The sequence below is a fragment of the Canis lupus genome, chromosome 19, assembly GCF_048164855.1.
Source record: "Canis lupus baileyi chromosome 19, mCanLup2.hap1, whole genome shotgun sequence".
In the NCBI taxonomy this organism is placed as follows: domain Eukaryota; kingdom Metazoa; phylum Chordata; class Mammalia; order Carnivora; family Canidae; genus Canis; species Canis lupus.
Genome location: NC_132856.1, coordinates 18436803 through 18463357, shown reverse-complemented (window position 1 = coordinate 18463357; position 26555 = coordinate 18436803). Strand labels below are relative to the sequence as shown.

At 36.5% G+C, this 26555-nt stretch overlaps 1 protein-coding gene and 1 non-coding gene across 13 annotated transcripts in view; one reads left to right on the top strand and one right to left on the bottom strand.

Annotated features, from left to right (window-relative positions):
- CHL1 (cell adhesion molecule L1 like) overlaps positions 1–26555 on the top strand; it is a 195456-nt gene that overhangs the window by 82358 nt on the left and 86543 nt on the right. For 3 of the 12 annotated variants that reach the window (XM_072785350.1, XM_072785354.1, XM_072785352.1), the window contains one exon: positions 22789–22830. The exons of the other annotated variants lie outside the window; for them this stretch is intronic. The gene's annotated coding sequence lies outside the window, so the exon portion shown is untranslated. The remainder of the gene's footprint in view (positions 1–22788; positions 22831–26555) is intronic. 12 annotated transcript variants of the gene reach the window in all.
- LOC140611513 (U6 spliceosomal RNA) lies at positions 2334–2440 on the bottom strand. The gene has a single exon (XR_012012664.1). It is a non-coding gene; the product is annotated as a U6 spliceosomal RNA (small nuclear RNA).

Genomic DNA, 26555 nt, shown 5'->3' with positions numbered 1-26555 from the left:
CTCCATGCGGAAAGCCTGATGTGGGACTTGATTCTGGGTCTTCAGGATCACCCCCTGGCCTGAAGGCAGCGCTAAACCGCTGAGCTACCTGGGCTGCCCTAAAGGTATTTATTTTAAAGCCAAAAACAGTGATGGCAGTTTATACCTAAAAGTGTGGGAGATTTTTCAGGGGATTTTCAAGAGACTGTGATGTTGGTATGGCTGGTATCTAAATTATTTTCCAACAAAATTTGTCAAGAAAATTGAAAAGCATTCTTAAAAAAAAAAAGAGCAATTTGTGACAAATAATTTTATTATTAAGAGCAAACTGAGGACCTATAAAATAATTTAGGTAAGCTTTAAAATACTGAAACATTTTTATTACTGATGAAGCTGATTCATAGCTACTTCTTGTATTTTTACTACATGTAAGCAGGATCTGACAAAGACACTTGAATCTGTTTAAAGGCAAGCATTTAAGAATGGGCACTGGAGTCAATAGTCAGGAGGCTGTGCCACCATAAACATCATCTTGACTACAATCAAATCATTTTTTTTTTGATATGAGGAGTCAGTGAAGGGTAAAGAGATGAATTAGAACTTCTGTTTGTTGGTTGGATATTTAGTTTAATACGTAAACTTAATAAATAATCTTTTCTTACGCGTACTAGAATGGAAACCCTTCCTCCCTGGTTTTATGAGTTAACTATTAGCAAGTACCCCTATCAACACACACACACACACACACACACACACACACACACTATTGGCTAGGTAAGTTTCTAATTAACAGTATCACAATCTCTATCCAGTTGTTCTTATCTGGGTTGCTTTTGCACATCCCCTCCAATACCTGACAATGTATAGAGATATTTTTGGTTGTCATGACTTGGGGGATGGGGTGCCACTGGCCTGTCCTGGATAGACGTCAGTGTTCCTCCGAAAAATCCTACAAGGCACAGAATGTCTTCTCACGACAAAAATTTATTTGATCTAAAATTTGAATACTGTTCACGGTATTTTTTTGGATGAGATTAACTTTTAGATTACTGGACTTTGAGAAAAGCAGATCTCCCTCTGTGATATGGGTGGGCCTCATCCTATCAGTAGAGGCCCTAACAGAAGAGTATGACCTCCCCAGGGGAAGAAGAAATATTCGAGCAGATGGCCTTGGAATCAAATTGTCATTCTAGGGCAGCCCCGGTGGCGCAGCGCTTTAGCGCTGTCTGCAGCCCAGGGCGTGATCCTGGAGACCCTGGATTGAGTCCCACGCTGGGCTCCCTGCATGGAGCCTGCTTCTCCCTCTGCCTGTGTCTCTGCCTCTCTCTCTCTGTCTCTATGAATAAATAAATAAAATCTTTAAAAACAAAAGAATTAAAAAAAATTGTCATTCTGCACTGATTCTCCAGCCTGCTAGTCAACCTGCTGTTGTTTCTGTGGAGAATTTTTTTTTTTAAGATTTTGTTTATTTATTCATGAGACACACACACACACACACACACACACACACAGAGGTAGAGACACAGGCAGAGGGAGAAGCAGGCTCCATGCAGGGAGCCCAATGTGGGACTCCATCCTGAAACTCCAGGACCACACCCTGGGCCAAAGACAGGCACTAAACTGCTGAGCCATCCAGGGATCCCCTCTTTGGAGAATTCTTACTAATAAAGGTCTGTTTCATCTTGGTGCAGTGACCCTGAGGCTTTTATATTCAGTAATTCCTGGGCCCTCCCACAGAAGTCCATGGACATTTTTGGACCTGTCCATGCCTTCCATTTCCTTGTTGATCTTCTGCATAGTTCTCTCCATTATTGCAAAGGAAATCTTGGTCTTCAACTATTATTGTTGAGTTGCCTATCTCTCCCTTCAATTTTGTCAGTTTTTGTCTTGGTAGTTGGGGGCTTTGTTTTTAGGTATATTTATGTTTGTAAATCATTATATGCTCCTGACTGACTGTTTACCATTATAAAACATCCCTTGTTGTCTCTAGTAACATTTTTTTTCTTAAAGTCTATTTTGTCTAATGGTAGGATACCATTAGACATTAGCACCCCATATCTGTTTTGGTTGCTTTTTCCAAGGCATATGTATTTTTTCCATCCTTTTACTTTCACCCTATAACATCATCTTTGAACCCTAAGTTTTTCACTTCTAGACAGCATGTAGTTGGATCATTTTATTTAAACTATTCTGGGAATCTCTCCTTTTATTTAGAGTATTAAATCCACTTACATTTAATGTAATTATTGGTATGGAGGAATTGACATCTATTACTTTGCTGTTTTTTCTATATGTCTACATTTTTGTTTTTCTATTTTTCTATTACTGTCTGCTTTGAATATGTTATCCCACTGAAAAATATAGAAGACTTTATGGATTTGCATGTCATCCTTATACAGGGGCTATGGTATTCTTCTCTGAATCATTCCAATTTAAGTATATGTGCTGGTAAAGCAAGCACTTTGGATGCCTCCTTACTACAGTAGAAATGAAAAAGACTTGGAGGAAGCAACCTCTCTTCTTTCAATATAATTCCTACCTTTGCTACTTCTCACTTACTTCATGGAACATGCTATATAGAATGCAGCATCTCTCTAAGGAAACAGAAGATCTTTATTTTCTGTCCAGTGATCTAAGTATAAGCCCCACTCTTTGGGCCTCTGATTGTTTTGTAACAGCATCTACTCAAACTCTCTTTGAATTTCTGTTTTATTCTTCCTTACATACTACAGAACCATTCCTTCCACATAGTTAACACAGATCTCACTTGAACAGTAATTTTCATTTATGAGAATGAGACACATGCCTTTCATTTGAAGGAAGGCATTATAATATTTATTTTGTGACACACTTAACTAAACACTGGTGACTAGGTCTTACTTATAGCCTTCTATTCACAAATGTCATTAGCATTAAGGAGGGCATGTGATGTAATGAGAACTGGGTGTTATATATAACTGATGAATCACTGAATTCTACTTTTTTAAAGATTTTATTTATTTATTCATGAGAGATGCACTGAGAGAGGCAGAGACACAGGCAGGGGGAGAAGCAGGCCCCTCGCAGGGAGCCTGATGCAGGATTCAATCCCTGGACCCTGGGATCACGCCTTGGGCAAAAGACAGATGCTCAACTGCTGAGCCACCCAGGCATCCCTGAATTCTACTTCTGAAACTAATAATATACTATATGTTAATTAATTGAATTTCAATTTTAGAAAGTTATTAGCATTTAATTCCAAAATTACCATATAGTTTCTACCCATTGTTAATTGTATCTTATTACACAGTCCAATATTTTATTATTTAAAAAGAACAAAATCTGTGGATACATGATTAGATGATAGCAAGAGTATAAGTTTCTTGCAATTAAGCCATCACATGGTTTTAGTCTTACACAGTGCTGGGGTTACTTTCTATTCATGTATGTGTATATATGTCTATTAAGTCCATTAATCTCTCCTTTCATCTATCATCTATCTATCAGTCTAGCCAGCCAACCATCTATTAGTCAATCTGTTTGTAATCCATTCAGAACATGTATTTTTCTTCACAGGAATTCAATATTAGCATGTGGTAGTTGTGTAATATGTAATATGTATTAAATACATATAAGGAGTAAACAATAGTAGAAAGCATTGCCATTATTAAATGTTAGGCTCAGTAATTTTTTTTTCCTTGCACACTATCTTGTGCAATGTTAGGTCTTTAGTACAGCATCCCTGACCTCCCAGTAGATATCTATATTACCCTCCCAGTTGTGACAACCACAAAACATAGTCTGTGAAAACCGTTTCACAGTCTAGATACTGTGAAATACCCTGTGGAGGGAACATCCCTTTCTCCCTCATCCAGTGGAGGATTCCTGGTAGAAAGGCATTTTCCTTCCTTCTTTTATCATAATATGCATATTCATGAAAATCACTTTTTAACAATGACTGATGATGGGCTATTTCTTTGATGAATTAATGTATCTACATCTGTGTTTTCCAGGTATTCATTCACTCTCTCACTCATTGATTCATCTAATATCATTCAGTAAGCACTTATTATATACCTCACTAGGAGTGAGGCTACATTAGGGAAATAGAAGTCCCTGTCCTTACAGGGCTTACCAACTTTGGGAAGAACCAGATGGTGGGGTGGAGGGGGGGGGTGGAGAAAGAACAAATAACTAAACAAAAGATAACACTGACAAGTGTTTTGTTGATAATCAAGCACGAAAGTGTGAGGGAATGACTGGGGCTACACTGGATTAGTACTCTAGCAAGGACTCTAAGGTGGCATTCAATGTGAGCACCAAAGCAAAGAAGTGAATGGATTATTCATATTGCTTATTTTTTGTGGCACACAAACTTTGTTAGGAGTATAAAGAGATGAGGAATTTCTGGCATATTGACGTACTTATCTATATATGTGAACAACATTGAAGTGCTTGTGTGGGAATCTTTAGAAACTGTTCCATACTACTTGCAAAACCTTAGTCCCACCAAGGTAATACTGTTCACTGCTTTAAGGATCCTGAAAAGTGGACCATAAAAACAAAATGAAATGTGAGGTATACAGAATATATATCTGTAAATATCCCATGTGTCAAGAATGAGTAATTATTAAAAGAACGCAACTAATATCATTTCTACCTTCATAATATACCACTGAGGAGTTGGAAATAACCAGAGAAAGTTACTCAAAGGAAAGTCCTGATCTGATATATTTAAAATAAAGAAGAGAAATGATGTTTATCTTTACAATGGCACCTCTCAGGGCACTGGGATGGCTTAGTCAGTTTAATGTCCAACTCTTGGTTTTGGCTCAGATCATGATCTCATGCGTCTTGAGATCAAGCCCCACTTCAGGCTCTGTGCTCAATGCAGAGTATGACTGAGATTCTCTCCCTCACTCTAATAGGTATAATAGGTATATAGGTATGCTTGCCCACTCTCCCTCTCTCTCTCTCTCTCTCTCTCAAATAAATTAAAAAAAAAAAAATGGATCCTCTCTACCTTCAGTAGATTCAAAGCCATTACTCAGACCTTTCCAACTTTTCTATACATTTAAATTGGATTGAGATACCCATTTTAAGGTGGACATAATAATAGATAAGTTGATTTGCATTATGGATAATTATATGCCTTTGTGGTAATGGGGGGGGGCTAACCCTATAAACTTCTGAGTATGTAGATTCATTTATAATTTCATTGGTAGTAGATAATTAAATTAAATATAAAATACAGCAGGACGCATACTGTCATTCTTTGACCAGTCATAATAATAGTTTGATTTTTATGCTCATGGATGTTTTCTGTATAAATAGAAATCCCTGAGTAAACCATTTGGCATATACTTGCATTTTAAAAGCAGACTTACCTACTGGAAGTAAAAGGCTGTTTGCAAGCATGATTGAAATATTAATTAGAATAATGGTTTCATTATCAGATCTTCACCTTTTATGCTAGATGCTGGATCAAGTCAAAACCTCAGCTGCAAGTCATGCATCTTGATGAAAGGCATAATTCTGTAAAGGAAAGAGATGAATTACAAAATAAGGTAGTCCTCATTTGATGAAGACATCATTACAGCTGAGTGGCTTGGGCATTTCAGTGAACTTTGAAGAAGTACCACCATTTTCTCTACAAATATCATTGACCTTTAAAAAGTAGTGTCACCAGAGAAACCAAAGTATATTTTTATACTGCTATTAAGTAATTGAGTGCAAAATTCAGTACAATCAGAAGAGTACAGGGAGCCAGAGAAGGTGATCATTTCAATTCTTTTCTTCATTTTCCTTTCTAACATGGTCATGGTAGTAGAAAATCTCAAAGGTGCCAACTGTGCTCTGGAGTGCAAGCCTGACTCCCCCACAGCTATGTAATCTTAGACAAGTTATTTACATCCTGCCTGTTTACTCAGCTGTAAAATGTAGATAATAACCCTTGTCTTCTATGGTTGTTGTGAGGAATAAATGCAATAGTATATGTAACTTACATATAACATAGCCATTGCTTGATAAACAATGGCTTTATTATTAGCAATGTTTATTTCCTCCAAAAGTGGTTTTAAAACAATGACAACAACAGAAATCCCAGGATCTTTCCTTGCTTCTGTAGTCACTACTAATTATATATGTGACTCTCTGCATTAGTGCTTGAGGTAGGAAAGGAAAACAGTTGCCGTGAGAGGGGAGCTAAGTTTTGGGTCTCATGGTGCTTTCATTAAGTTCTCCCCAGTAACATTGTCTCTGGTAGGTTTTTCCTTCCATTTTCATAACTGAAAATAATTAGAATAAACAACAAAAAAATTTTTTTTAAAATTTATGATAGGCACACAGTGAGAGAGAGAGAGAGAGAGAGAGAGGCAGAGACACAGGCAGAGGGAGAAGCAGGCTCCATGCACCGGGAGCCTGACGTGGGATTCGGTCCCGGGTCTCCAGGATGGGGCCCTGGGTCAAAGGCAGGCGCTAAACCGCTGCGCCACCCAGGGATCCCCAACAACAAAATTTATAGTGAAGATAATTTATAGAGTTATTTGCTTCCTTTTTCATAATTTTGGTTCCAAATTAGATATTTCCATCAAAGGAAGGCCTTCCTGAGCCCCGTTTGTGAGATAGCCATGCACACCCAACGCTGGATCATAGTACCCAGTTGGTCTTCTGCTTGGCACTTACCACAACCACTTTTTTTTTTTTTTTGTCTTTTCTCTCTCCCATAACTGAAATGTAAATTTTAAAGGTCATTGATAAAGTCTATCTCACTCATCACTCTGGCTCTGGCTAGCTATCTGCCAGGCACATATAGACACTCAGTTTATGGTAGATGTTGATGATCTTCTTTTCCTTCAAACCATAATTCTCCCCTGGCAAACTTACATCTTGAATTGCCTTCTCATGTTCTCTTGTATATACTTGTGCAAGTTGCTAAAGGCATGTGTTGTAGTAATTTGTTGCAATGGAAATGTGTTTCGGAGATGAGGGAGCCATCTCTTTGTGATCTTAGAATCAATCCTAAAATTTCACCTACAGAGATTATAAGTGCCAATCTTTGATTTGATATAATTAACCCTTTACATTTTATTGATTACATGTGGAATTAACTGGATTTCTTATTGAGCCCTTATTGGTGTTCTTTAGTAAGTTTAAAAAACAAACAAATTTGGATTCTTTTTTTTTTTTTTTTAACAAATTTGGATTCTAATTGGAATTATCTCCTCCTCAGTATACAGGACAAAACAAACTTTTGGTTTGTTATTGTGCCCAAGTCAATACATTTAATACAATTTAGTATATTTTCCACCAGAAAGTTGGTTACTTCTTCAAGTTTAAACCTTCATTTTCCATTAAAGGGTGATGGTTTATCTAGTATCTCCTTTCCCTAAGTCCCATCATCTTGTCTTGGAAATTTTAAGTGCCAAAAGGATGTAGGATTTACATACACAATTTACATACATATACACATACACAGTTTATGATACAGCCATAAGGTAATTAGCAATTGGTTACAGTTTGTTGCTAATGAGGTCAAGGGTACAGATTTAAGGTTCCTCTATTTTTTGGCCCAGTTCCATTTCTACAGATTTTACCCTGACCCCTGGCCTGCTGTTTCACAAATGCTGTTTGTCACTGGGGGGCCATGTAGGAGGATGTGAGTGATTCCCTGCCAACCCCACACTTCTACTGGTTAAGGCTTTCAGCATTTTCCTGACAAATGGCATGCATGTGTTCTGTTTTAACTTTGTATTCTCCTTATGTCAGGCTTTGTCCACAGGAATGGACATTAAAAAATTTTTTTTAAATCAACAGGACCAGGAACAGCATCTTTAGATAGAGAAAACAGCTTATCATTCAACATGGCTAGAGTCAAGCTTGATTGTGAGACTGATAAGTATTTAATCAGGTTTACTACATTTCATCCTTTTCAAAACCTTTAATCACTATCTCTTCCATCAGAAAACAGATCAAATGACACAGTGAGGTGTGATCTAGGGGAAAATGTGTGAATTAGAAGCTTAGGATTCAAGCAAAACAAACAAACAAAAACCTCAAAAAACACAAATAGATAAATGATAGATAGACATTTATTTTTGCTTTATTTTTTTAGTCTTCTCTAAGAAAACACTATTCTTTCTTTATTTTTTATTAAGATTTTATTTATTCATGAGAGAAACAGAGAGAGAGAGAGAGAGAGAGACTGGCAGAGACACAGGCAGAGGGAGAAGCAGGCTCCATGCAGGAAGCCTGGCGTGGGACTCTGATTCTGGGTCTCCAGGATCATGCACTGGGCTGAAGGCGGTGCTAAACCGCTGAGCCACCCGGGGTTCCCATATTCTTCCTTTAAAAGGGAGTTTTGGAACAAATGCATATATAGTACTTTGGGGATTAAAAATGCACTTGCTGCAAAACTTGTTTCTTTTTTTCCTAAAGACATGAAAACTTAGTATCCTGTTTAATTCTGTAAATGTACTTATTAAGAATGCTATTTAATATTTGAATTTTTTTGTTTAATATTTTACAGATTAAGATAAGTGGTTTTATTCTGAAACTCATTCAGAATATAAGAGATGTTATGAAATCCAACTAAAAACCAAAACACTGGCAGCTGATTCTCATTATTCGTGGTAGTTATATTCTATAAAGTTGTCACAAATACAAAGTGAATGTTGAACCCTGGCTCCTAGGGGAAATACAAAGTTAGGTTTCTGTTAGCTCCTGGGCACAACGTTTTAGTCAAGTAATCAATTCATAACCTTGTTTTAAGTATGGTTTTGTTTAATGACACCTTATTTAGTAAATACTGTTTTATTCATTAACATCGGACTTGGTGCCAACAACACTATAACTCATTTCTGAATAAGACTCAGTGTAGCTATTTTCCCCACAAGACATATCACAACCTTCTTGGACTTGGGAACACCAGGCAGAGCTTCAGCAATATGCTTTCAAACAGCAAACCTTTGGGATGCCTGCGGGGCTCAGCGGTTGAGCATATCTGCCTTTGGCCCAGGGTGTGATCCAGGGGTCCCAGGATCGAGTCCCACGTCAGGCTCCCTGCATGGAGCCTGCTTCTCCCTCTGCCTATGTCTCTGTCTCTGTCTCTCTCTCTTTATCTCTCATGAATAAATAAATAAAATCTCTTAAAAAATACAATAAAACAGCTTGCTGTTTATTTATTTATTTATTTGTTTATTTATTTATTTATTTTTAGAGATTTTATTTATTTATTTGAGAGAGAGAGAGAGCACAAGCAGGGAGGAGGGGCAAAGGGAGAGGGAGAAACAGGCTCCCCACTAAGCAGGGAGCCCTCTGTGGGGCTCCATTCCGGGACCCTGGGGTCATGACCTGAGCCAGAAAGGCAGCTGCTTAACCCACTGAGCCACCCAGGCACCCCAAACAAGCCATTTTAAATAACAAAATCACCAGTGAAAAGCATAAAAATAAGAAAAATAAAATAGGCCATGAAAAGGGCACTCAAGTACAATACGAGAATTGGAAGAAGATGGAAAATCGTCCTGTTCAACTTCAACTGAAACAGATGTGCTAGGTAACTTGAATTTTCCTGTACTCTGTACATGTTTGTACATGACCTTAAAAGTGCCATGAGTACTGATTCAGGGGGAACAAGTTAACTTTAGCAACTAGGTAAATTTATACATATAGCATCTGCAAATAATGAGGGCCAGCTGTACAAGTATTTTAAGTTAGAAAAGAAAATTAGTTGCTCTTAGTCACTTAATGAGTAAATTATCAAAGACCTTGGTTTAGTATTTCCTTTCTTCTCTTGATTTCTAAGTGGTTTATTTCAGTGTCAAATTCTAATTAGTTATTCCTAATATAATTGGGGAAGGAGCCATGCCCTCCAGATTCTCTACTTCCAGCCGCTGGCTTGTACCTGGAATATAGTAGGCATTCAGTTAAATCTTTTCAAGGATTGTATGGACCCCTTCCCTCATTTGTAAGGGGAATTTTGTGGAATCACTGTGAACTTCAAATGCCACTAAGATGAGTACAGCTGTAAGCACACACAAAAATGTTAGCTATGAAGATAGTTGTAATTATTTTTAATAACAGTAATTCTCATTTGTATTAATTTATAGATGACATTTATATGGTTTAATGCATTAATATAGGATTTTTCATAAGAGGAGAATTGCGTGTTTAATACATGTTTAAAATATAATAATGAACTAGTGACTCTCTTAAGGCAAGGGCAAAAGAAAAGATTTGTTAACAAATGAAACTGTTAATTTTGAAGTTAGCAAAGACAAATGAGTTTTGAATAGCTTCATCCCCTGGAAATATAAAATGTAAGCTTTTAACAGTATAAGGAAATAACTAATGCTATTTCCTTATTTTTATGGATATGTTTACCTTCATCTTTTCATTTTATGCGGTCACTTGCAAAATAAATTGAATAAGTAAACTATACAGTTTTCCTCATGTTGATTTTGGTTTTGTTTTTTATTCTTTGTTCCTCAGAGGGAATTAAATACCCAGCAGTGGAAAGAAGCCCTACCGTGTGGCCATACAGTTGGTTTTCTTGTAACAGCAGTTTTAAGACCATCAATATAAACTTACAATAAAAATAATCTGGTTCATATAAGCAGTCTTATGTGAGAAAAAATTCTGAACATTGATAAATGCAATTACTAACGTATAATTACTCTTCAAATAAGAAAATTTTAAAGAACACCTTTTTCCTCCTTTTAGAAATTTTGACTGATCCATATTTGTACTGGCTGCCTTAGAAGTGTTTGGTCTGTGCTTTTTCAAAATGATTGTCAGCAAACATAATGAGCCTTGGACCCATCCAATAGCTTTGCTAACATATGTCTGCAGCAGGACTTTTAACATCCTGCTGACTGTGCTGGTCCTGTGGAGCCTCACAGCAGGAAAGTTGTCTTTTGCAGCTCAGCTTATGAATATAACCTTTACATGTTTGGAAATACTCCTTCTGAGGCAGGATTTATACTTATGCCTTGAATCCAAGTGCTTATTTTGATATCAGTGTTAAACAGGAGAAGGAAGAGCTGACAGTGATTCACCTTGCACTTATCATTATGTTAAAACTATCTGTTATCAATGTCTCATTCTCTATTGCATTTGCTACTGTGTATAAGCTCTGGAAATGATAAAGGCGTTCCTTACAAATTCACATTCCAGAAATGCTGACTCTGTATTTTAAGTGCTGGAAACATATCTAAGTGGCAGACATATCATTTTTATTAAAAGTGCTTTAAGTCAGGACCATAAAGGTTGTTGTGGTAGTGCAAACAGGGCAGCTGTTGCTTGAATGGGGGTCTAATCTTTTAGACACTGAGGGACTATCTGTGGTAAGTGCACATATTGAATCACAAAGCTTTGCTTGCCTTTACTGAAGACTTATTTAATTTGCTATTTTACTTGTGGAGATCAAGAGTCAGCTTGTATAAGCATTTAGTATATCCTTTTAAAATAATTATTTTCTAAGTATAAAATTATTACATGAGAAACACTGTCTACAGCACCACAGTGGAAATTAATATAGCCAACATAATTAGTAAGTTGGATTCCCCAAGCCCCAGGAGGTAAATCTTGTTAGGGGGGAAAAATTAATGTTCTTATCTAAATGAAGTACCAATGCTTCTTAATGATTATTATCAACCTGATTTGTGGGCTTATAGTAAGACCAAATAAATGTTTATTGATTGCATTTGGATATAAATATATAGATACAGCACAGTACTTCAGATTAGTTTAGAAAGTAAATAATTGAAAAAGAAAGTAAATAATTTTACTTCCTTTAAACAATGAACTATTATACAGTTGTTAATGTTTAGAAATGGTGAGGTAGAAACTATAAAAGAAAACTTGACTGGCTGGGAAAGAAATAGATTGTATTTTCAACCAGTTGGATCCTTCCCTGTTTTTCTGAAAAAACAAAACAAAACAAAACAAAAACAACAACAACAACAACAAAAAAAAAACAAATGTAAAACAAACCACCCCCCCCCCCTAAATGTGGAATATTTATTCAGAAATCAAAGGTCAAACAGAATGTGTTCTAATGTTTGTTGAGATGCTGGTGAATTTCCTACATCTTTCACTCTTGTGCTGCTGTCAAAGGTTACAAATGATTCTGAGCCACTATGACTTGAAGATGTCATTGAATATATTTACGTGTGTTACATTATGCTTCCTGATGCTAATATGGGGAAAGGCTATAAAAGAATTAACAATAATGGTTGGAATCAAGCAGGCTATTTTTTATCTTAACTATAAATATAAATTAATCAGAACTCATATTACATAATATTTATTTGTAGGAGCTTAGAAAAACAAACTAGGGTTACATTTTGAGTGATATTTGAAAAATAATGACCGTGTACAAAAGACAATTTGTTGTTGAAAATGGCACATTTTCATTCTTTTATATGGCTGAATAATATTCCAGGGAGAGAAAGAGAGAGAGAGAGAGTATGTGTGTGCGTGTACTACAATTTATTTCATTCATTGATATATAGTCGGGGTGCTTCTGTGTCTTGGCCATTGTAAATAACACTGCAGTGAACAAGGGGGTACATATATTATTCTTTTTTTCTGAAAACAAAATTATTATATTAGCAAAAGTACACCACAGTGAAAACTAACATAATCATCATAATTACTAAGTTGGATTCACCACATCCCAGGATGGAATGTATTTTTACCTTCAGAAGTGAAGTTAACCAGAATTAAGCTTTCAGACTACTCACTGTGAAAATGCATGACAATATATGCCTAATTGGCATAAAATTACAAGTCATTAATTTATTCATTTTTACTGATTTAATAAACATTTATAGAATGCTTGCTGTGTGCCACTGTCATGCCATTCTAAGATATTTTAGATTATGTATTATTGTAATTATACTTATTAAAATGATAATTTATAGATAAATGGAACTTTGGCTTTTTTTCTCCTTCCTTCCAGTCCTCTCTCCCTTTTTTTTCTCTCCCTCCCTCTTTTCTTACTCTTTTCTTTCCTTTTCTCTTTCCTTTTCTTCCCATCTGTCTCTCTCTCTCTCTTTCTTTCTTTTTTCTTTCGTGTTTGCCATAAATATGATTCCACCAATTCATTTCTGTTGATAGGACACAATTTGCCTTCCAATCCCCATTCTGCATCTATCAGAGTGGAGAAACAAAGCTGGACTTCAACACATATTTGGGGAGGGTCTATTAGAATAATAAGGAGCTAAAGGTCCATGCAGAATTCCTTTCCTTACATAAACAATTACCACACCAAGAAGGTTAGAGAAGGCAAAGAGCAAACAGCATTTAATTTGCGAGAGTTTCTACTACTGCAAAAGTGCAAAAGGAGCAGCTGCTTAAACATCACTTGCCCTTTTACTAATGGGCAAAAGCACTAAATGGGACTTATGTGGGTAAAAGTTAAACAAAAGTAATACCACCATCACCACGACTACTATCAAAAACCATATTAAAAAGTAGCTTGAAGTTATAATAAGAGATTATGGATGCAGAATTTTCTATTGTTTTGTTCCTTGAAAGTGTGAGTGTAGTAAAATAGTTTCCCTCTACTCTCCTAGGTTCTTGATTGAAAAGCCCTGTAATAAAAGACAGATTAACAGGAGAAAAAAACAAACATAAGTTTAATAACCTGTATACCTTCTATATATATATGTGAGATACCTCAGGAAAACTGAATAACTCTCCCAAATAGCCCAAGCCATCACCTTAAATACCTTCTTTCAGCTAAAGCAAAAGAAGATGTTGGGGGGAAGGGGATGCCTGTTTGGAAGTTTACCAGGAAAAACACAGTAAACAAAGGTCAGGTTGTTATGCAGATTTAAGTTGTTGCCTTCATATTGATAAGAGCTTCTAGATTTAGAGTCCTCCCCCTCTTCCTGGTACAGCCAAAACGACACCCTTACAAATGGAGATTTCCCTTATAAATGTAAATGTCTGTTACAAAAGGATAACTCCCAAGTTTCTCATTTGCCTGCTGTTTCTTAAAGATAATAAGCCTAAAATAATCCTTATGCCACTGAGGCATATTAGCTGGCAAATTCTACTTCTCTTCAAAAGTAATTTTTTTTTTCCTGTTCTGAATCATCCACTTCTAGAAGGGTCCCTAAATAAAAATGTAAAGGGAAATGTTAGTCCTATTCTAAAACAATGAAAAATAAATTATCTGCCTTTAAATGTGCAGTTTGAATTGGAAGTATTATAATGTCAATGAAGCACAATTTGCTGTGCAAATGAAAAAGGCTGATAAAGCAAAGCAATGACTTTGGCTTTTCTTTTGTACTTCCTTTACTATTAATTATTTGCTACTTACCAAATATCAGGCCACTTATCTAGTGAATGAAGTATGTTCTGTTCCATTGATCCCAGGCTTATGTTTTAAGAAATGATTGTAGATTGGTCATAAAATCATCACTAACTCTTAATTCTCATTTGATTTGAGTTTAGAAGATGGAGCCATATCATGTCTCCTTCCTGGGGGAGGGTAGGAATCAGAATCACAGTACAACTCTCCCCAAGGAAATACTCCTCTAATTTCCATTCAACATTTCATCTCTTTTTTTTTAAAAGTCTTTGATTTGGGAAGGAGTTTCGCCTCTTTTTGGTGAATGCTGAGATTTATGTAGCATATTATTTGGAATTTATTTCTTGAGCTTCTGTTGTCTCAGCTGAAATTTCTACTTTAATATCCCATTATGCAATCAATTACTTAATTGATAAATACTTACCTGTTTTTTTCCAAATTGGAAATTATTCCTGGCCTATCACTGAGTTACGCTCTGTACTCAAATATACAGATTTTTGTATCTTTTATAGATATTGCAAGTGACCAAAACTTAAGTACTTAATACTAAATTCAGAATTCATTTCATCATATATGAAAACTATGTGAAAATATGGGTGGACCTGGCCTTAGAGATACCTAATACTAGGACTCACATGCTTTTAACCTCTCTCATACCCATCTCTGCTTCTCTTTGTGTGACTCAGGCCTGAGGGCCTAAGAGCACCTGGCTCCAGAGGTCCCAAACAGACAAACTCCGTCATGCACCACTGACAAAATTCAAAGGCAGAGAGACAAGTAAGTGGTGGTGAAGCAAGAAAGGGATTATTTTAGTGAAACCAACACTGGGAAGACAGTTGGACTAATGTGTTAAAGGCTGTCTCCAAGGTGCTGAAAGTACTTCTAGATTTGTTAAGGAAAATGTGGGTGAAAGGTCGGTGGATACTGCAGCTGGGTCGTAAAGATCAGGTTAATCATTGTTTTGAGGTCAATCATGTAGGTAACTCAACAAAGGGTAGTTTGGGTTCCCATCATGGAATGATTTTCTCTCGGGTTTTGCCAGATTTAAACAAGAAGCTGGAAAGAAGAACTTAGAACATACAGACTGAGGTCAAAATGGAAGTGGTTAAAGTCCTCTTTCATTTGTGTACATTTCTTTTCTTTCTTTTTTTCCTTTTCTCTTTTCTTATCTTCTCCCTTCTTTTCTCATTTACTTCTCTGTGAGTGTAGAACCATGGTCATTGGTAGTTTCTGACTCATTCTTTCATAGATTCATGACCACAAAGGAAAAGAAGGTATAGAAATTCTTAGGGAATTGTTTTCACTGCCCACCCTTGAGTCACAGGTTCATCTCTTACACCTGTCACAGTAACCTGAAGAGGTCAGAGAGTCTAAGTGCTTTTTTAGACTATGAGCACACACCTGGGACAAAATCTGTTAGAACCTATTAAAAAAAATGAGAAGAGGTGGACATATAATAAAAATATATAATATTATTAGACATAAAAATATTATTAGACATAATGGTTGTCTATCCTGTCAAGAACAAAATACAGATAATACAGACTTAAATTAGAGCAGAGCAGTTAAACCAATGTACATGAGATCTCTTTTTACATTTCTTGAAATACATATGTGTATAATTACAACAGTAGAATTGATAGTGAATTCAGGGGAATATGGTGAAGTGATAGGAAGCATGTAGAGGAGAAAATGTGTATTAGAGAAAAATGAAAAGATATGTGGGAATCTGGAAATTAATATGTAAGACATGGATTGGAAAGGTACCAAGTGAAAGGACTATAACCGAGTCCTAGTTAGAGGATGGGGAAATAAATATGAGGTAGAGAGACAGAGATAATGAGATAAAAGAATCAAAGCATGACATGAGTACAAGAAGAGAGGAAGAAAAAAAATTAAAAAAAAGAAGAGAGGAAGAGAAGAGATCAGAAAAGTGTAATTTGTGGTAAGAAAATTAAAGTGATATTACTATCATTATTATAATACTATTAATGTTATATTTGCATTTGCTTTTTTTTTTTTTTTTTTTTGCCATGTAGAACATTTTGGCTTTATAAGGAGGCATATTGTAATTTGAGAATTGTGAGTAAAATTAATTTTAGATTTGTAAGTGCCTTTCAATATGGTATGAACAAATAAAATAACAATTCTCAAAGAATAGTGCTATTTTCAGCCAATGGAAGGAAGGCATCATATATTTTGAAACCATACAATACTTCAAACGTTGTGGTGAGAGAACAAAGCCATCCAATAATGCATGAATGATCTGTATTATGGAAGTCCTTGTTCTGATGGAACACTTCAAATACCATTTGGCTGTCATTTCTCCCTGGTTTGCTTTATATCCCATGGAGATGATCTGACCTTAAGCTTTTGTTAGCTTCAAAGAGAGCTCCATTCTTGCCTCATCTCTGCGGGACTGGAGAAACAGACCCTTGGCTAACAACAGGAATCAAATTGATTGTAATATTGTGAATTCTTTACTCTGATGCAGGAAATGTTATCTGGGCCATCTCTGTGGTTTAGTGATTATAGGGTTGCATTAGAGTTCAAAATACAAATCAACTCTTGGGATACCTGGGTGGCTCAGCAGTTGAGCATCTGCCTTCAGCTCAGGGCATGATCCCAGGGTCCAGGGATCAAGTCCCACATCGGGCTCCCTGCAAGGAGCCTGCTTCTCCCTCTGCCTGTGTCTCTGCCTCTCTCTCTCTCTATGTCTCTCATGAAAAAATAAATAAAATCTTAAAAAAAATACAAATCAACTCTGTAGATCTGGTATAGGTATAAGGTCCAGAGGTAGAGTATATTAGATGGCTTCTTGACAGTTACCTGTGATTATGTTAGTAAACCTCCTGAGTGGACTTGTTACTTCCATTTCAATGTATATAACTTGTCTTCTTTGCTATTTTCAGTAGTTATAATTCTGGAAAGGGAGACTATATCAATAATATAATTATCAATATATAATTCTGGAAAGGGACAACATATGAATGTCCATCAGATATATCCAATGAGGGACACCTGAGTGCCTCAGTGGTTGAGCATCTACCTTTGGCTCAGGTCATGATCCTGGGGTCCTGGGATTGAGTATCACATCAGGCTCCCTACAGGGAGCCTGCTTCTCCCTCTGCCTATGTTTCTGCCTTTCTCTCTGTGTTTCTCATGAATAAATAAATAAATAAAATCTTAAAAGAAAAGATATATCCAAAGAGGTCTAACTCAGAATTTCAGCCCATTATGTTAAATAGACATTAAAAAATGTGTTCTTTTAAGAAATACCTATTGGAGGCTGAGGTAATACAATGGGTCAAATTATTACAAACAAAATTAAACTCCAGTAAAAAAAAATATTACAAACAGACTCCTGTAAATTAAGAATCTGACCAAATATCTAGATTTGCTAAAATTTTAATCATGAGGCACAGGAAGCCCTATAAAACTGGTCCCAATGCATGGTCTGACAAGAGAGGACCTGAGAATTTTATTCACTGGAGGTCAAGAATGTCTTCCTGTTTTTCCTGTGCCATATGATTACCTAAAGGAGAAGTCCTTGAATTCCGGTGAATGAAGCTTCCAAGTTCTTTCTTGCTGCATCAGAGCATGTGCTGGGCCCATTTTTACAGAGGAGATCTGTAAGTGATGTGTGACATTTTCATTATTTGCACAAATGGAGTTTAGATTATAAAAATCTCAATTTTATATTCAGATAATTGCATAACTTCTCCAAATCACCATGCCCCATAAACCATAGATTCCAAATTTGTTTGCCATAGACAAAGCTAGACAGTCAACATTTCATAAAAAAAGAACTTTCCCGTCAGTCAGTGCCATTACCTTACATTTCAGGAGGAGTGGTACCTTGGTAAAGGGATAGAATGAATGGCAGTCTTGCTGGATAACCATATTTTTTCTACATGTTTTCTTGGTGATGTGGATGCAGAGAGTAGTTAAAAAAATCCCTTGCCCTCGGGCAACCCCAGGGGCTTAGTGGTTTAGCGCTGCCTAAAGCCCAGGCGTGATCCTGGAGACCTGGGATTGAGTCCCAGGTCGGGCTCCTTGCATGGGGCCTGCTTCTCTCTCTGCCTCTCTCTTTGTCTCTAATAAATAAATAAAATCTTTCCAAAAAAAAAAAAAAAATCCCTTGCCCTCACATATTTTTTTATAGTCTAAGGAGAGGAACACAAAATCAATACCACAGATCATGAATCTGAAACTATGAGCATGGTACATGGCACATAAGTCTCTTCATAGATGGTAATATTTAAAAAAATAGTATTTTCAAGGCAATAGTGAAGCTATAACATAGTTTAATATTATGAGAAAGGTAAAATCTTAGTATATAATATAATCGGTACAAGTTTCAAGTTTATCCATTCTGCTGACATTTACCAAACAATTGTTCATGTGTGAGATACTACATAAGGATAAGTAAGAGGGAACATTCCTGCATCCTGTGAGCTTTCAGTCTTGGAGGAGACACAGCTAGGTAAACAAATAATACACTGTAGCATCATGTTAAGTGAAATAAGTTAGAGAAAGACAAATGCTGTTCCAACCTTTGTGTGTATATTCTCACGTACATGTGGAACCTAAAAAAGCCTAAACTCAGAGATCCAGTAGAATAGTGATTACCAGGGGTTGGGGATGGAGGCAATGGGGAGATATTGGTCAAGTGTTCCAAACTGGAAAAAAACAAACAATATAACCCAAACCCTGTGATATTAGAAGGCTTCTTAAGGAAGTAAAACTGGGGGAAAAAATAAAAAAATAAAAATAAAAGAAGTAAAATTGGGTTGAGACCTGAAACATAAAAAAGTTATCTAGGCAAAAAGCGAAGGGAGTAAACAGTGCTTTCGATTGAGGGAAATCATGTGGCAAGAGATAGTGAAGAGTTTGAGGGCAGTTATGAGCAAGGAGGAGAGAGAGGGAGACGTGCGCAGGGCCAAGACCATTCAGAATTTGTGGAACATAGAACGTTTTTGATTTGTATTCTAAAAGTAGTGAGATGCTGTCAGGGAAGAAAAACCTACCTTGCCCTTTAAGGCCCTTCTAGCTGGACTAAGAATCAAATTGACATGAGACAGATTAATAGGACAAAGTCCAATTTAATTTTGTGAGTATGGAGAATCCACACAAATGTGCAAATTCCAAACAAAATGAGGCAAAATGAGGTATATACCTTATTCTGATCTAAGAAGAGGTCTGAGAACCTTAAAGGGAATGAATGCAATCCTCAAAAAGATGAAAACGAGTAAATATTTGGTAAAGAAATGTTTGTGAGCCATTCAGAAACAATGGACACACAGGGCTTTGACCAAGACTCTGCCCTTGTCTACTGTACCAAGTTCATATCATAATGCAGTTATCAATGATAGCTCTCTTCTTGGAGCAAGTCCTCTATCTAGATTAGGTAGTCAAGTGGAGAGGTAAAGAGCTTTTCCTGAATCGACTGGGGTTTGGTTGCTTTTTAACATAAAATAATCTTCATTTCAAAGTGGCTCATCTTAGAGTGGCCTGCCCTTGACTCTTACAGTGCCTTTGACACTTTTCCTTTTTATTTATTTATTTTTTTAAAGAATATATTTATGTATTTGAGAGAGAAAGAGAGAGAGCATGCATGAGCCGGGGGAGGGGCAGAAAGAGGGAGAAACAGACTCTCTGCTCAGCAGGAAGCCTAACATGAGGCTTGATCCCAGGATTGCAGGATCATAACCTCAGCAGCCACTTAACTGACTGAGTCACCCAGGCACCCCTGAAGATTTTCCTTTTTAAAAGATTATTGGCCTAGATCTTCTTTACCTATGTTAACCTTAAAATAAAACTGCTAGTTATTTTTTAAAAAGATTTCGTTTATTTATTCATGAGAGAGAGAGAGGCAGAGGGAGAAGCAGGCTTCATGCAGGGAGCCGGATGTGGGACCTGTTCCCTGGACTCCAGGATCATGCCCTGAGCTGAAGGCAAACGCTCAACCGCTGAGCCAGCCAGGTGTCCCAAAACTGCTAGTTATTTTACCAGCAAAAGATGAACTTACTCAGGGACATGGGATCCCTGGGCGGCTTAACGGTTTAGTGCCTGCCTTTGGCCCAGGGCATGATCTTGGAGTCCCGGGATCCAGTCCTGCATCGGGCTCCCTGCAAGGAGCTTGCTTCTCCCTCTGCCTGTGTCTCTGCCTCTCTCTCTCTTTCTCTCTGTGTCTCTCATGAATAAATAAATAAAATCTTAAAAAAAAAAAAAGTTGAACTTACTCAGGAGGAGCAGAGAATGGCCCTCCAGTACAACCAAGCGATGGCAAAACCATAGTCTGAGGAACAAAGGAAAGGAAGGCTTTTTTATGTAAGAAAAGGGGAGCTGGAAAAAAAAAAAAAAGAAAAAAGAAAAGGGGAGCTGGGAAGGCTGTTATAATCAAAAAGTCCATTGGAGTAAACTGGAAGTTTAAAGTATAGTGGTTTTTAATTAGCTAAGTTATGATTGTTTCTTGTTGGCTACACTATTGCCAGCCTTTCTTCCTCCTGCTGAGAGAGTAAATCCAAGTGTGCACCCAAGTGTGCAAAGTCTGTCTCAATTGGGTCTGCAATTGACAAAAAATGACAGGACATGAGAGTTCCCCCTGCCAAACCTCTTGACTTAATTCTAGTGGGGCTTCCCTTTATTAATTTTCACACCTAGATAATACAGCCCAGATAGGGAGTGCTGAGGAACCAGATCATGAACAGATGGGATTCATCATCTCCCTGGAGGATGTGTGTTAGGAATGGGCTGAGCCTCAAGAAGGCCTCTGCATAGCTTTTCCTTCATGCACAAATACACATGGCTTGCTTGGTCTCCAGACCACTTTTTTTGGTATCACCTATTGCTTCAGATGGTGACGACTCATCTCTGGAGAATTTTTTTTTTTAAATCAAGAGAATGCAAAAACAAACAAACAAACAAACACTTTTTTCCTGCTTAAGAGAATTCATAGCCAACCTCCTACTGGCAATTCAAACCTGATAAACAAGCAAAAGTGACTTGTTAGAACCAGCAGTTACCTTTTGAGTACCATTATCCTCCATGGAATGATTCAACACTTAATGGAGGTGATTTTTGTTTGCTCAGAGAAGGGATTCTTCTGCAATTACATAGCACTTTGCTGAGACTCAGCCTTGTCTAGTTAAAAGTATAAGGAACAAAATGCAAAATTCTTGCTGTGAAAATCACTTCTAAAGAAGTGCTTCATTGCCGTAAAATAGTTGTCATTGCTATGCTTCTACTTTTTGGAAATTGCCTTCCTGCCTGGGGATCTTCTTCCAAAAAGAAATCACTTTGGGTGACTGGGTGGCAGTTTTTATTTATCAAATTATTCTATAATACATTGTACTGTAATTACACCTGGTCATGGATTCACTTTACTTCCTTTTTGACTCTGTTGGCTATATTGAATTCAGGTTGCCTGACAAACCACAATATTTATGAAAACAGTATATATGCAGCTGTCATTTATTAATAGTATTTTAGTAGCAAAGAATGATAGTTTGAGTTCTCTCATTTAGGAGAAGGAGCTCTTGAACAAGGAACAAGTACCGAGGGGCTAAAAAGTCACTTGTAGTTCACATGAAGTTTGATCCAAACACATAACCCTTTTTTGGGGGGTCACTGTCACTTATTAGTGACTCCAGATATATCAATGAACATAGTAGTGTCTTTAGAATTATAAAATATAATGTAAAAGAAAATTGTTCCAGAGTGAATATTCTTTGTACTCAGGGCAATAAATTTTAAGCAAACAAAATTTAGTTTAGGAAATTTAAAGATCAAATTGGTTTTATTTAATGATTCATGAATGGGGCGACATCCCATCTACCAAGTAGAAAGGAGCTCTGAAATGCCGTACAAAATGGTAACCTCAGGCAGAAGAGTGCAGGAACAAGGGAAAAGTGGATGGATCTCATCTATGTGGTTTAGAATGGGTCTATCAGGCCAATTGCCTCACTACTGCTGACCAGGAATTTCCAAAATAACTGCTTTAAGATTACAATCCTGGAAGAGATTGAAACTACAGTTTTGTTAGGTATTAAGTCTTTTTTTGTTGATGTGAGGCTTAGTCCAAGTGACTCCATTTTGGTACTTAAAAAAAAGTCAGGATAAATGAATTAATGGTGAAATGTTGATGAACTTAAGAACATTCATAACACTGGCAGTGATCTCCATCCAAATTGTAATTGTATAGCCAGATAAGTTTGAAATCTTTCACAGTTATCTTTCTTTCTTTTTTTCTTTAATGATTTTATTTATTTATTCATGAGAGACAGAGAGAGAGAGAGAGAGAAAGAGAGGCAGAGACACAGGCAGAGGGAGAAGTAGGCTCCATGCAGGGTGCCCCACACGGGACTCTATCCCAGATCTCCAGGATCACGCTCTTGGGCTGAAGGTGGCGCTAAACCACTGAGCCACCTGGGCTGCTCAATAGTTTTCTTTCAATGATTTTTTCCTCAGCTGAAATTAGAATGACTAATAAATTCTGTCTTTCCCAGGAAGAGCCCCATAAACCTTACCTGCTCAATGAATATCACTCTGTAAGTTGCCTTTTTACTTAACAGAATATCATACATATATGGTAGCATTTATGTAGTAATGATAAATTGTACACTGTATTATATATTATATATATTTCTACAGAAAAGTTTCTGGACTTGTTATCCAGAGTGCGAAGGAAGAGGGGAAATGTGTAATCTTTAATTATTGTTTTTAATTAACAAGCTAAATTATAATTAAAGTTCTATATAGTAATAAGTTTCATTACTTTCCTTTGGACTTTTACAGGGATGTGTTTTTATTACAAAATAAAAACTAATTTAAAAATGGTATGTGATAAAAATTTAGTACAATTTCTAAAAAAATAAGTGTGTATCGGAATCAAAAGTCACGGGCACTGGGTGACTCAGTTGGTTAAGCATCTGCCTTTGGCTCCTATCATGATCCCAGGGTCTTGGGATTGAGCCCCATATCAGACTCCCTGCTTGGCAAGGAGTCTGCTTCTCTGTCTCCCTGCTGCTCCTCCTGCTTGTGCACGCTCTCTCTGTCTCTCTGTGTGTGTCAGGTAAATAAATAAAATCTTTTAAAAAAGGAATCAGAAGTTGTAAGATTATTTTCTACTGTTAACACATGAATTTAGGTAAGCTGTATAACTTTACCCCAGAAAATTGTATCCAACTGGTTATTATACAAATAAAAGAAGACAGTTCAGAATGACATATAAGGCTGATTCTGCTTTCTTATTCTTATTTCCTATTCATGGGAAACAAGTACGAGATCTGAACAGTTTAGCATCTAGGTCATTGGTTTAGGATTTTGCATTAATTCATCTCATAAAAGTATAAGGATGATCAATCAACTTTGTCAGGTCTAATGCCATCATCAAAGTGATGATGAGCTAAAGGAAATTATAAGCTATTTATAAATTTCTCTTTACTACCTAGAAATATCACTTTGTATTTTATGATTTTAAAGGAATAGGATTGCTTTTTAGGATTTGTATAGTGTCAAGCTTAAAATTTCTAACATTCTGAGGTATTCATGTATCAATTAGATTATTTATAACAAAACTGCTTATGCCTTTCTTTTGAGTTTGAGTAAAGACATACCACTTGGACAATACTTAGACTGCAATTATGCATGAATTCTATTTCTTTCATATGCCCTATATTTCATTGATTACAGTTGATTTCCTTCATTATGTTTCACCTTAAAGTTTTGAATTGATGAGAGATATTTTTATAAACTCCAAATTTCAAAGGAAAAAAGAAGTCTGAAATTTAGTATACAACCTTTAGCATTTTTAACTGATAAATTGCTTTGGATTTTGCCTCAAAGACTGAAAAAGAAAATGTGAGGATGAAACAGAAGAACTTAAAAAAATAGTAAATGGTTGTAAAATAGTATAATGATAGAAATAAAAAATGAGATACCCCAAACCTTGAACTGGTTATCTTCATAATACAGCTTTGTCTTCCCTGAAGGAATACATCAGTGTCTCTGGTTCATGTGTTTAATATTCACTAGAAATCGTTAATGATGCTGGCCCTCCTAGTTATGATAAGATCCTTAAGTGCCTATGATGATTAAAGAAAAATAAAACCACACTCAAGGACCATCCAGTACCAATTGTTGAGAGAGAGAGCAAGAGAGCGAGAGAGCGAGAGAGAGCATGTGTGTAGGTTGGGAGCGGGCAGCGGGCTAGGGAGAGAACAAATCCCAAGCAGGCTTCATAGTTTGCATGGAGACCATCTCGGGGCTTGATCTCACCACCCTGAGATCATGAACTGAGCCAAAATCAAGAATCAGACTCTTAATGACTAAGCCCCCCAGGCGCCCCAATGACTAGGTTTAAGGTTAATGGTGTGTCACTTTTTCAGATTTAAAAAGTTATCTTTTATGAGACAAGGCCTCCAAACAGGAGTTTATATAGCATGTAATGATTTCTTGATGTTTATTGGATCACAACCTAATCTCATTTGTTCATTTTTTTCCATCATTAGGTGCTTTTTGTAAATATTGGTAGTTTCTAAGACTCAGAGGAAGATGAACATTTATTTATTTTATTTTATTTTATTTTATTTTATTTTATTTTTAGTTTTTTAAAAATATTTTATTTATTTATTCATGAGAGACACAGAGAGAGAGACAGAGACAGAGACACAGGCAGAGGGAGAAGCAGGCTTCATGCAGGGAGCCCGACGTGGGACTCAATCCCGGGTCTACAGGATCACGCCCCGGGCCAAAGGCAGATGCTCAACCACTGAGCCACCCGGGCTACCCCCGAATATGAACATTTTAGTTCTTGCTCATAACCCAGCTACAGGTGTTATCTGACAAGGGTAGTCTTAGGCTGACGTTCCCCTAGATGAACAAAAATTTAGTAGCCATTAAGTGTACACATGTGCTTATACACATGTGGGTGCACACACATGCAGACAGTATACACACATTTATACTCTATTCTTTCAGCTCACTGGAGTCCCAGACATTAAAATGTTGAGGTACTGTGATAGAACTCTGTAAGAAAGTTTCTCTAGTGGCAGATGTGGTGTTCTAGCTACAGGATTCACTATCCTTCCAGCCGGAATCAGGAAAAAAACAATAAAAAAAAGTCTCATTGTGTGAATGAGTGGAATCCTAAGCCTAGATTTGCAATGGAAGTGTCTGTAGGTGTAGGGCTTGCTTGATTATTATACCCTATTCATGAAAGGGTATTTGCGTGTGGACAAACATTTTTAGTGAATCCACCTATATACTGGATACCACTGGTTTGTCTGTGAAAAATTCTTCTAACATTAACAAGCCACCTGATATTTTGAAACATAAAGATAGCTGAAGCACTTGAGGTAGCTGGTTCTGCTACATTTAATGGGAAGTTTAGCAAAGTCCTAATTAAAACCTTTCAAATATTACCTAACCACACTATGTGGTGGAATAAAATTCAGTCACACCTACATAACTCACACAGTTTATGATGTAAGTATTCTAAAGTAAATTTTAGAAAATGTAATGCTTTGCTTCCATTGGCACTTGTTGGAACCACTAAAACCTGTGAATATAGCTGGCTTCAAATAGACACTGATAAAATTAATGAGATTTATTGAAAGTTCTTTTTCTGTTATCCTTCATTATTGCAACAAGCCTAGCAATATTCAGATCAATGTTTTACATATTCAGACCCACATTTTCTTTAATAAGTATGGCAGAAAATTTAATTTCTGAGTTATCTTTGGGTGAACAAGGGGGAAAGTGTTTTTTTTTTGGGGGGGGGAAGTGGTTTTTAAAGTTTTATTTACTTTCTACATTTTTGCAGAGTATATTCTTTTGTGAACATATGTATGAAATTCACATATTCAGAAAAATTTAGCAAGTATCTCATATATTTTAGGCAGGCACAGTAAGGGTAAATAAGATCTGGATCCTGCCTCAGGAAGTGGACAATCTCTTACATATATGTGTATAAGCAGGTGCAAAAACAACTCTTGAGCCCTCATTTTAGTGTTATAATTACTGTGTGCTCATTAAAAGCATTTGGTTAATAGAGAAAAGTGGAAAACTTCATTAAAATCACCCCAAACTTAGGTATATTTTAAAAATGAGTTTTCTATTTTTTTAAAACTTAATTGTTATTTTGATTTGTATATAGAATTCTCTCACCGGTCATAATGGCTAAAATTAACAACTTAGGAAACAACATGTACTGGCAAGGATGTGGGAAAAGGGGAACCTTCTTATACTGAGAATGCAAGCTGGTGCAGCTACT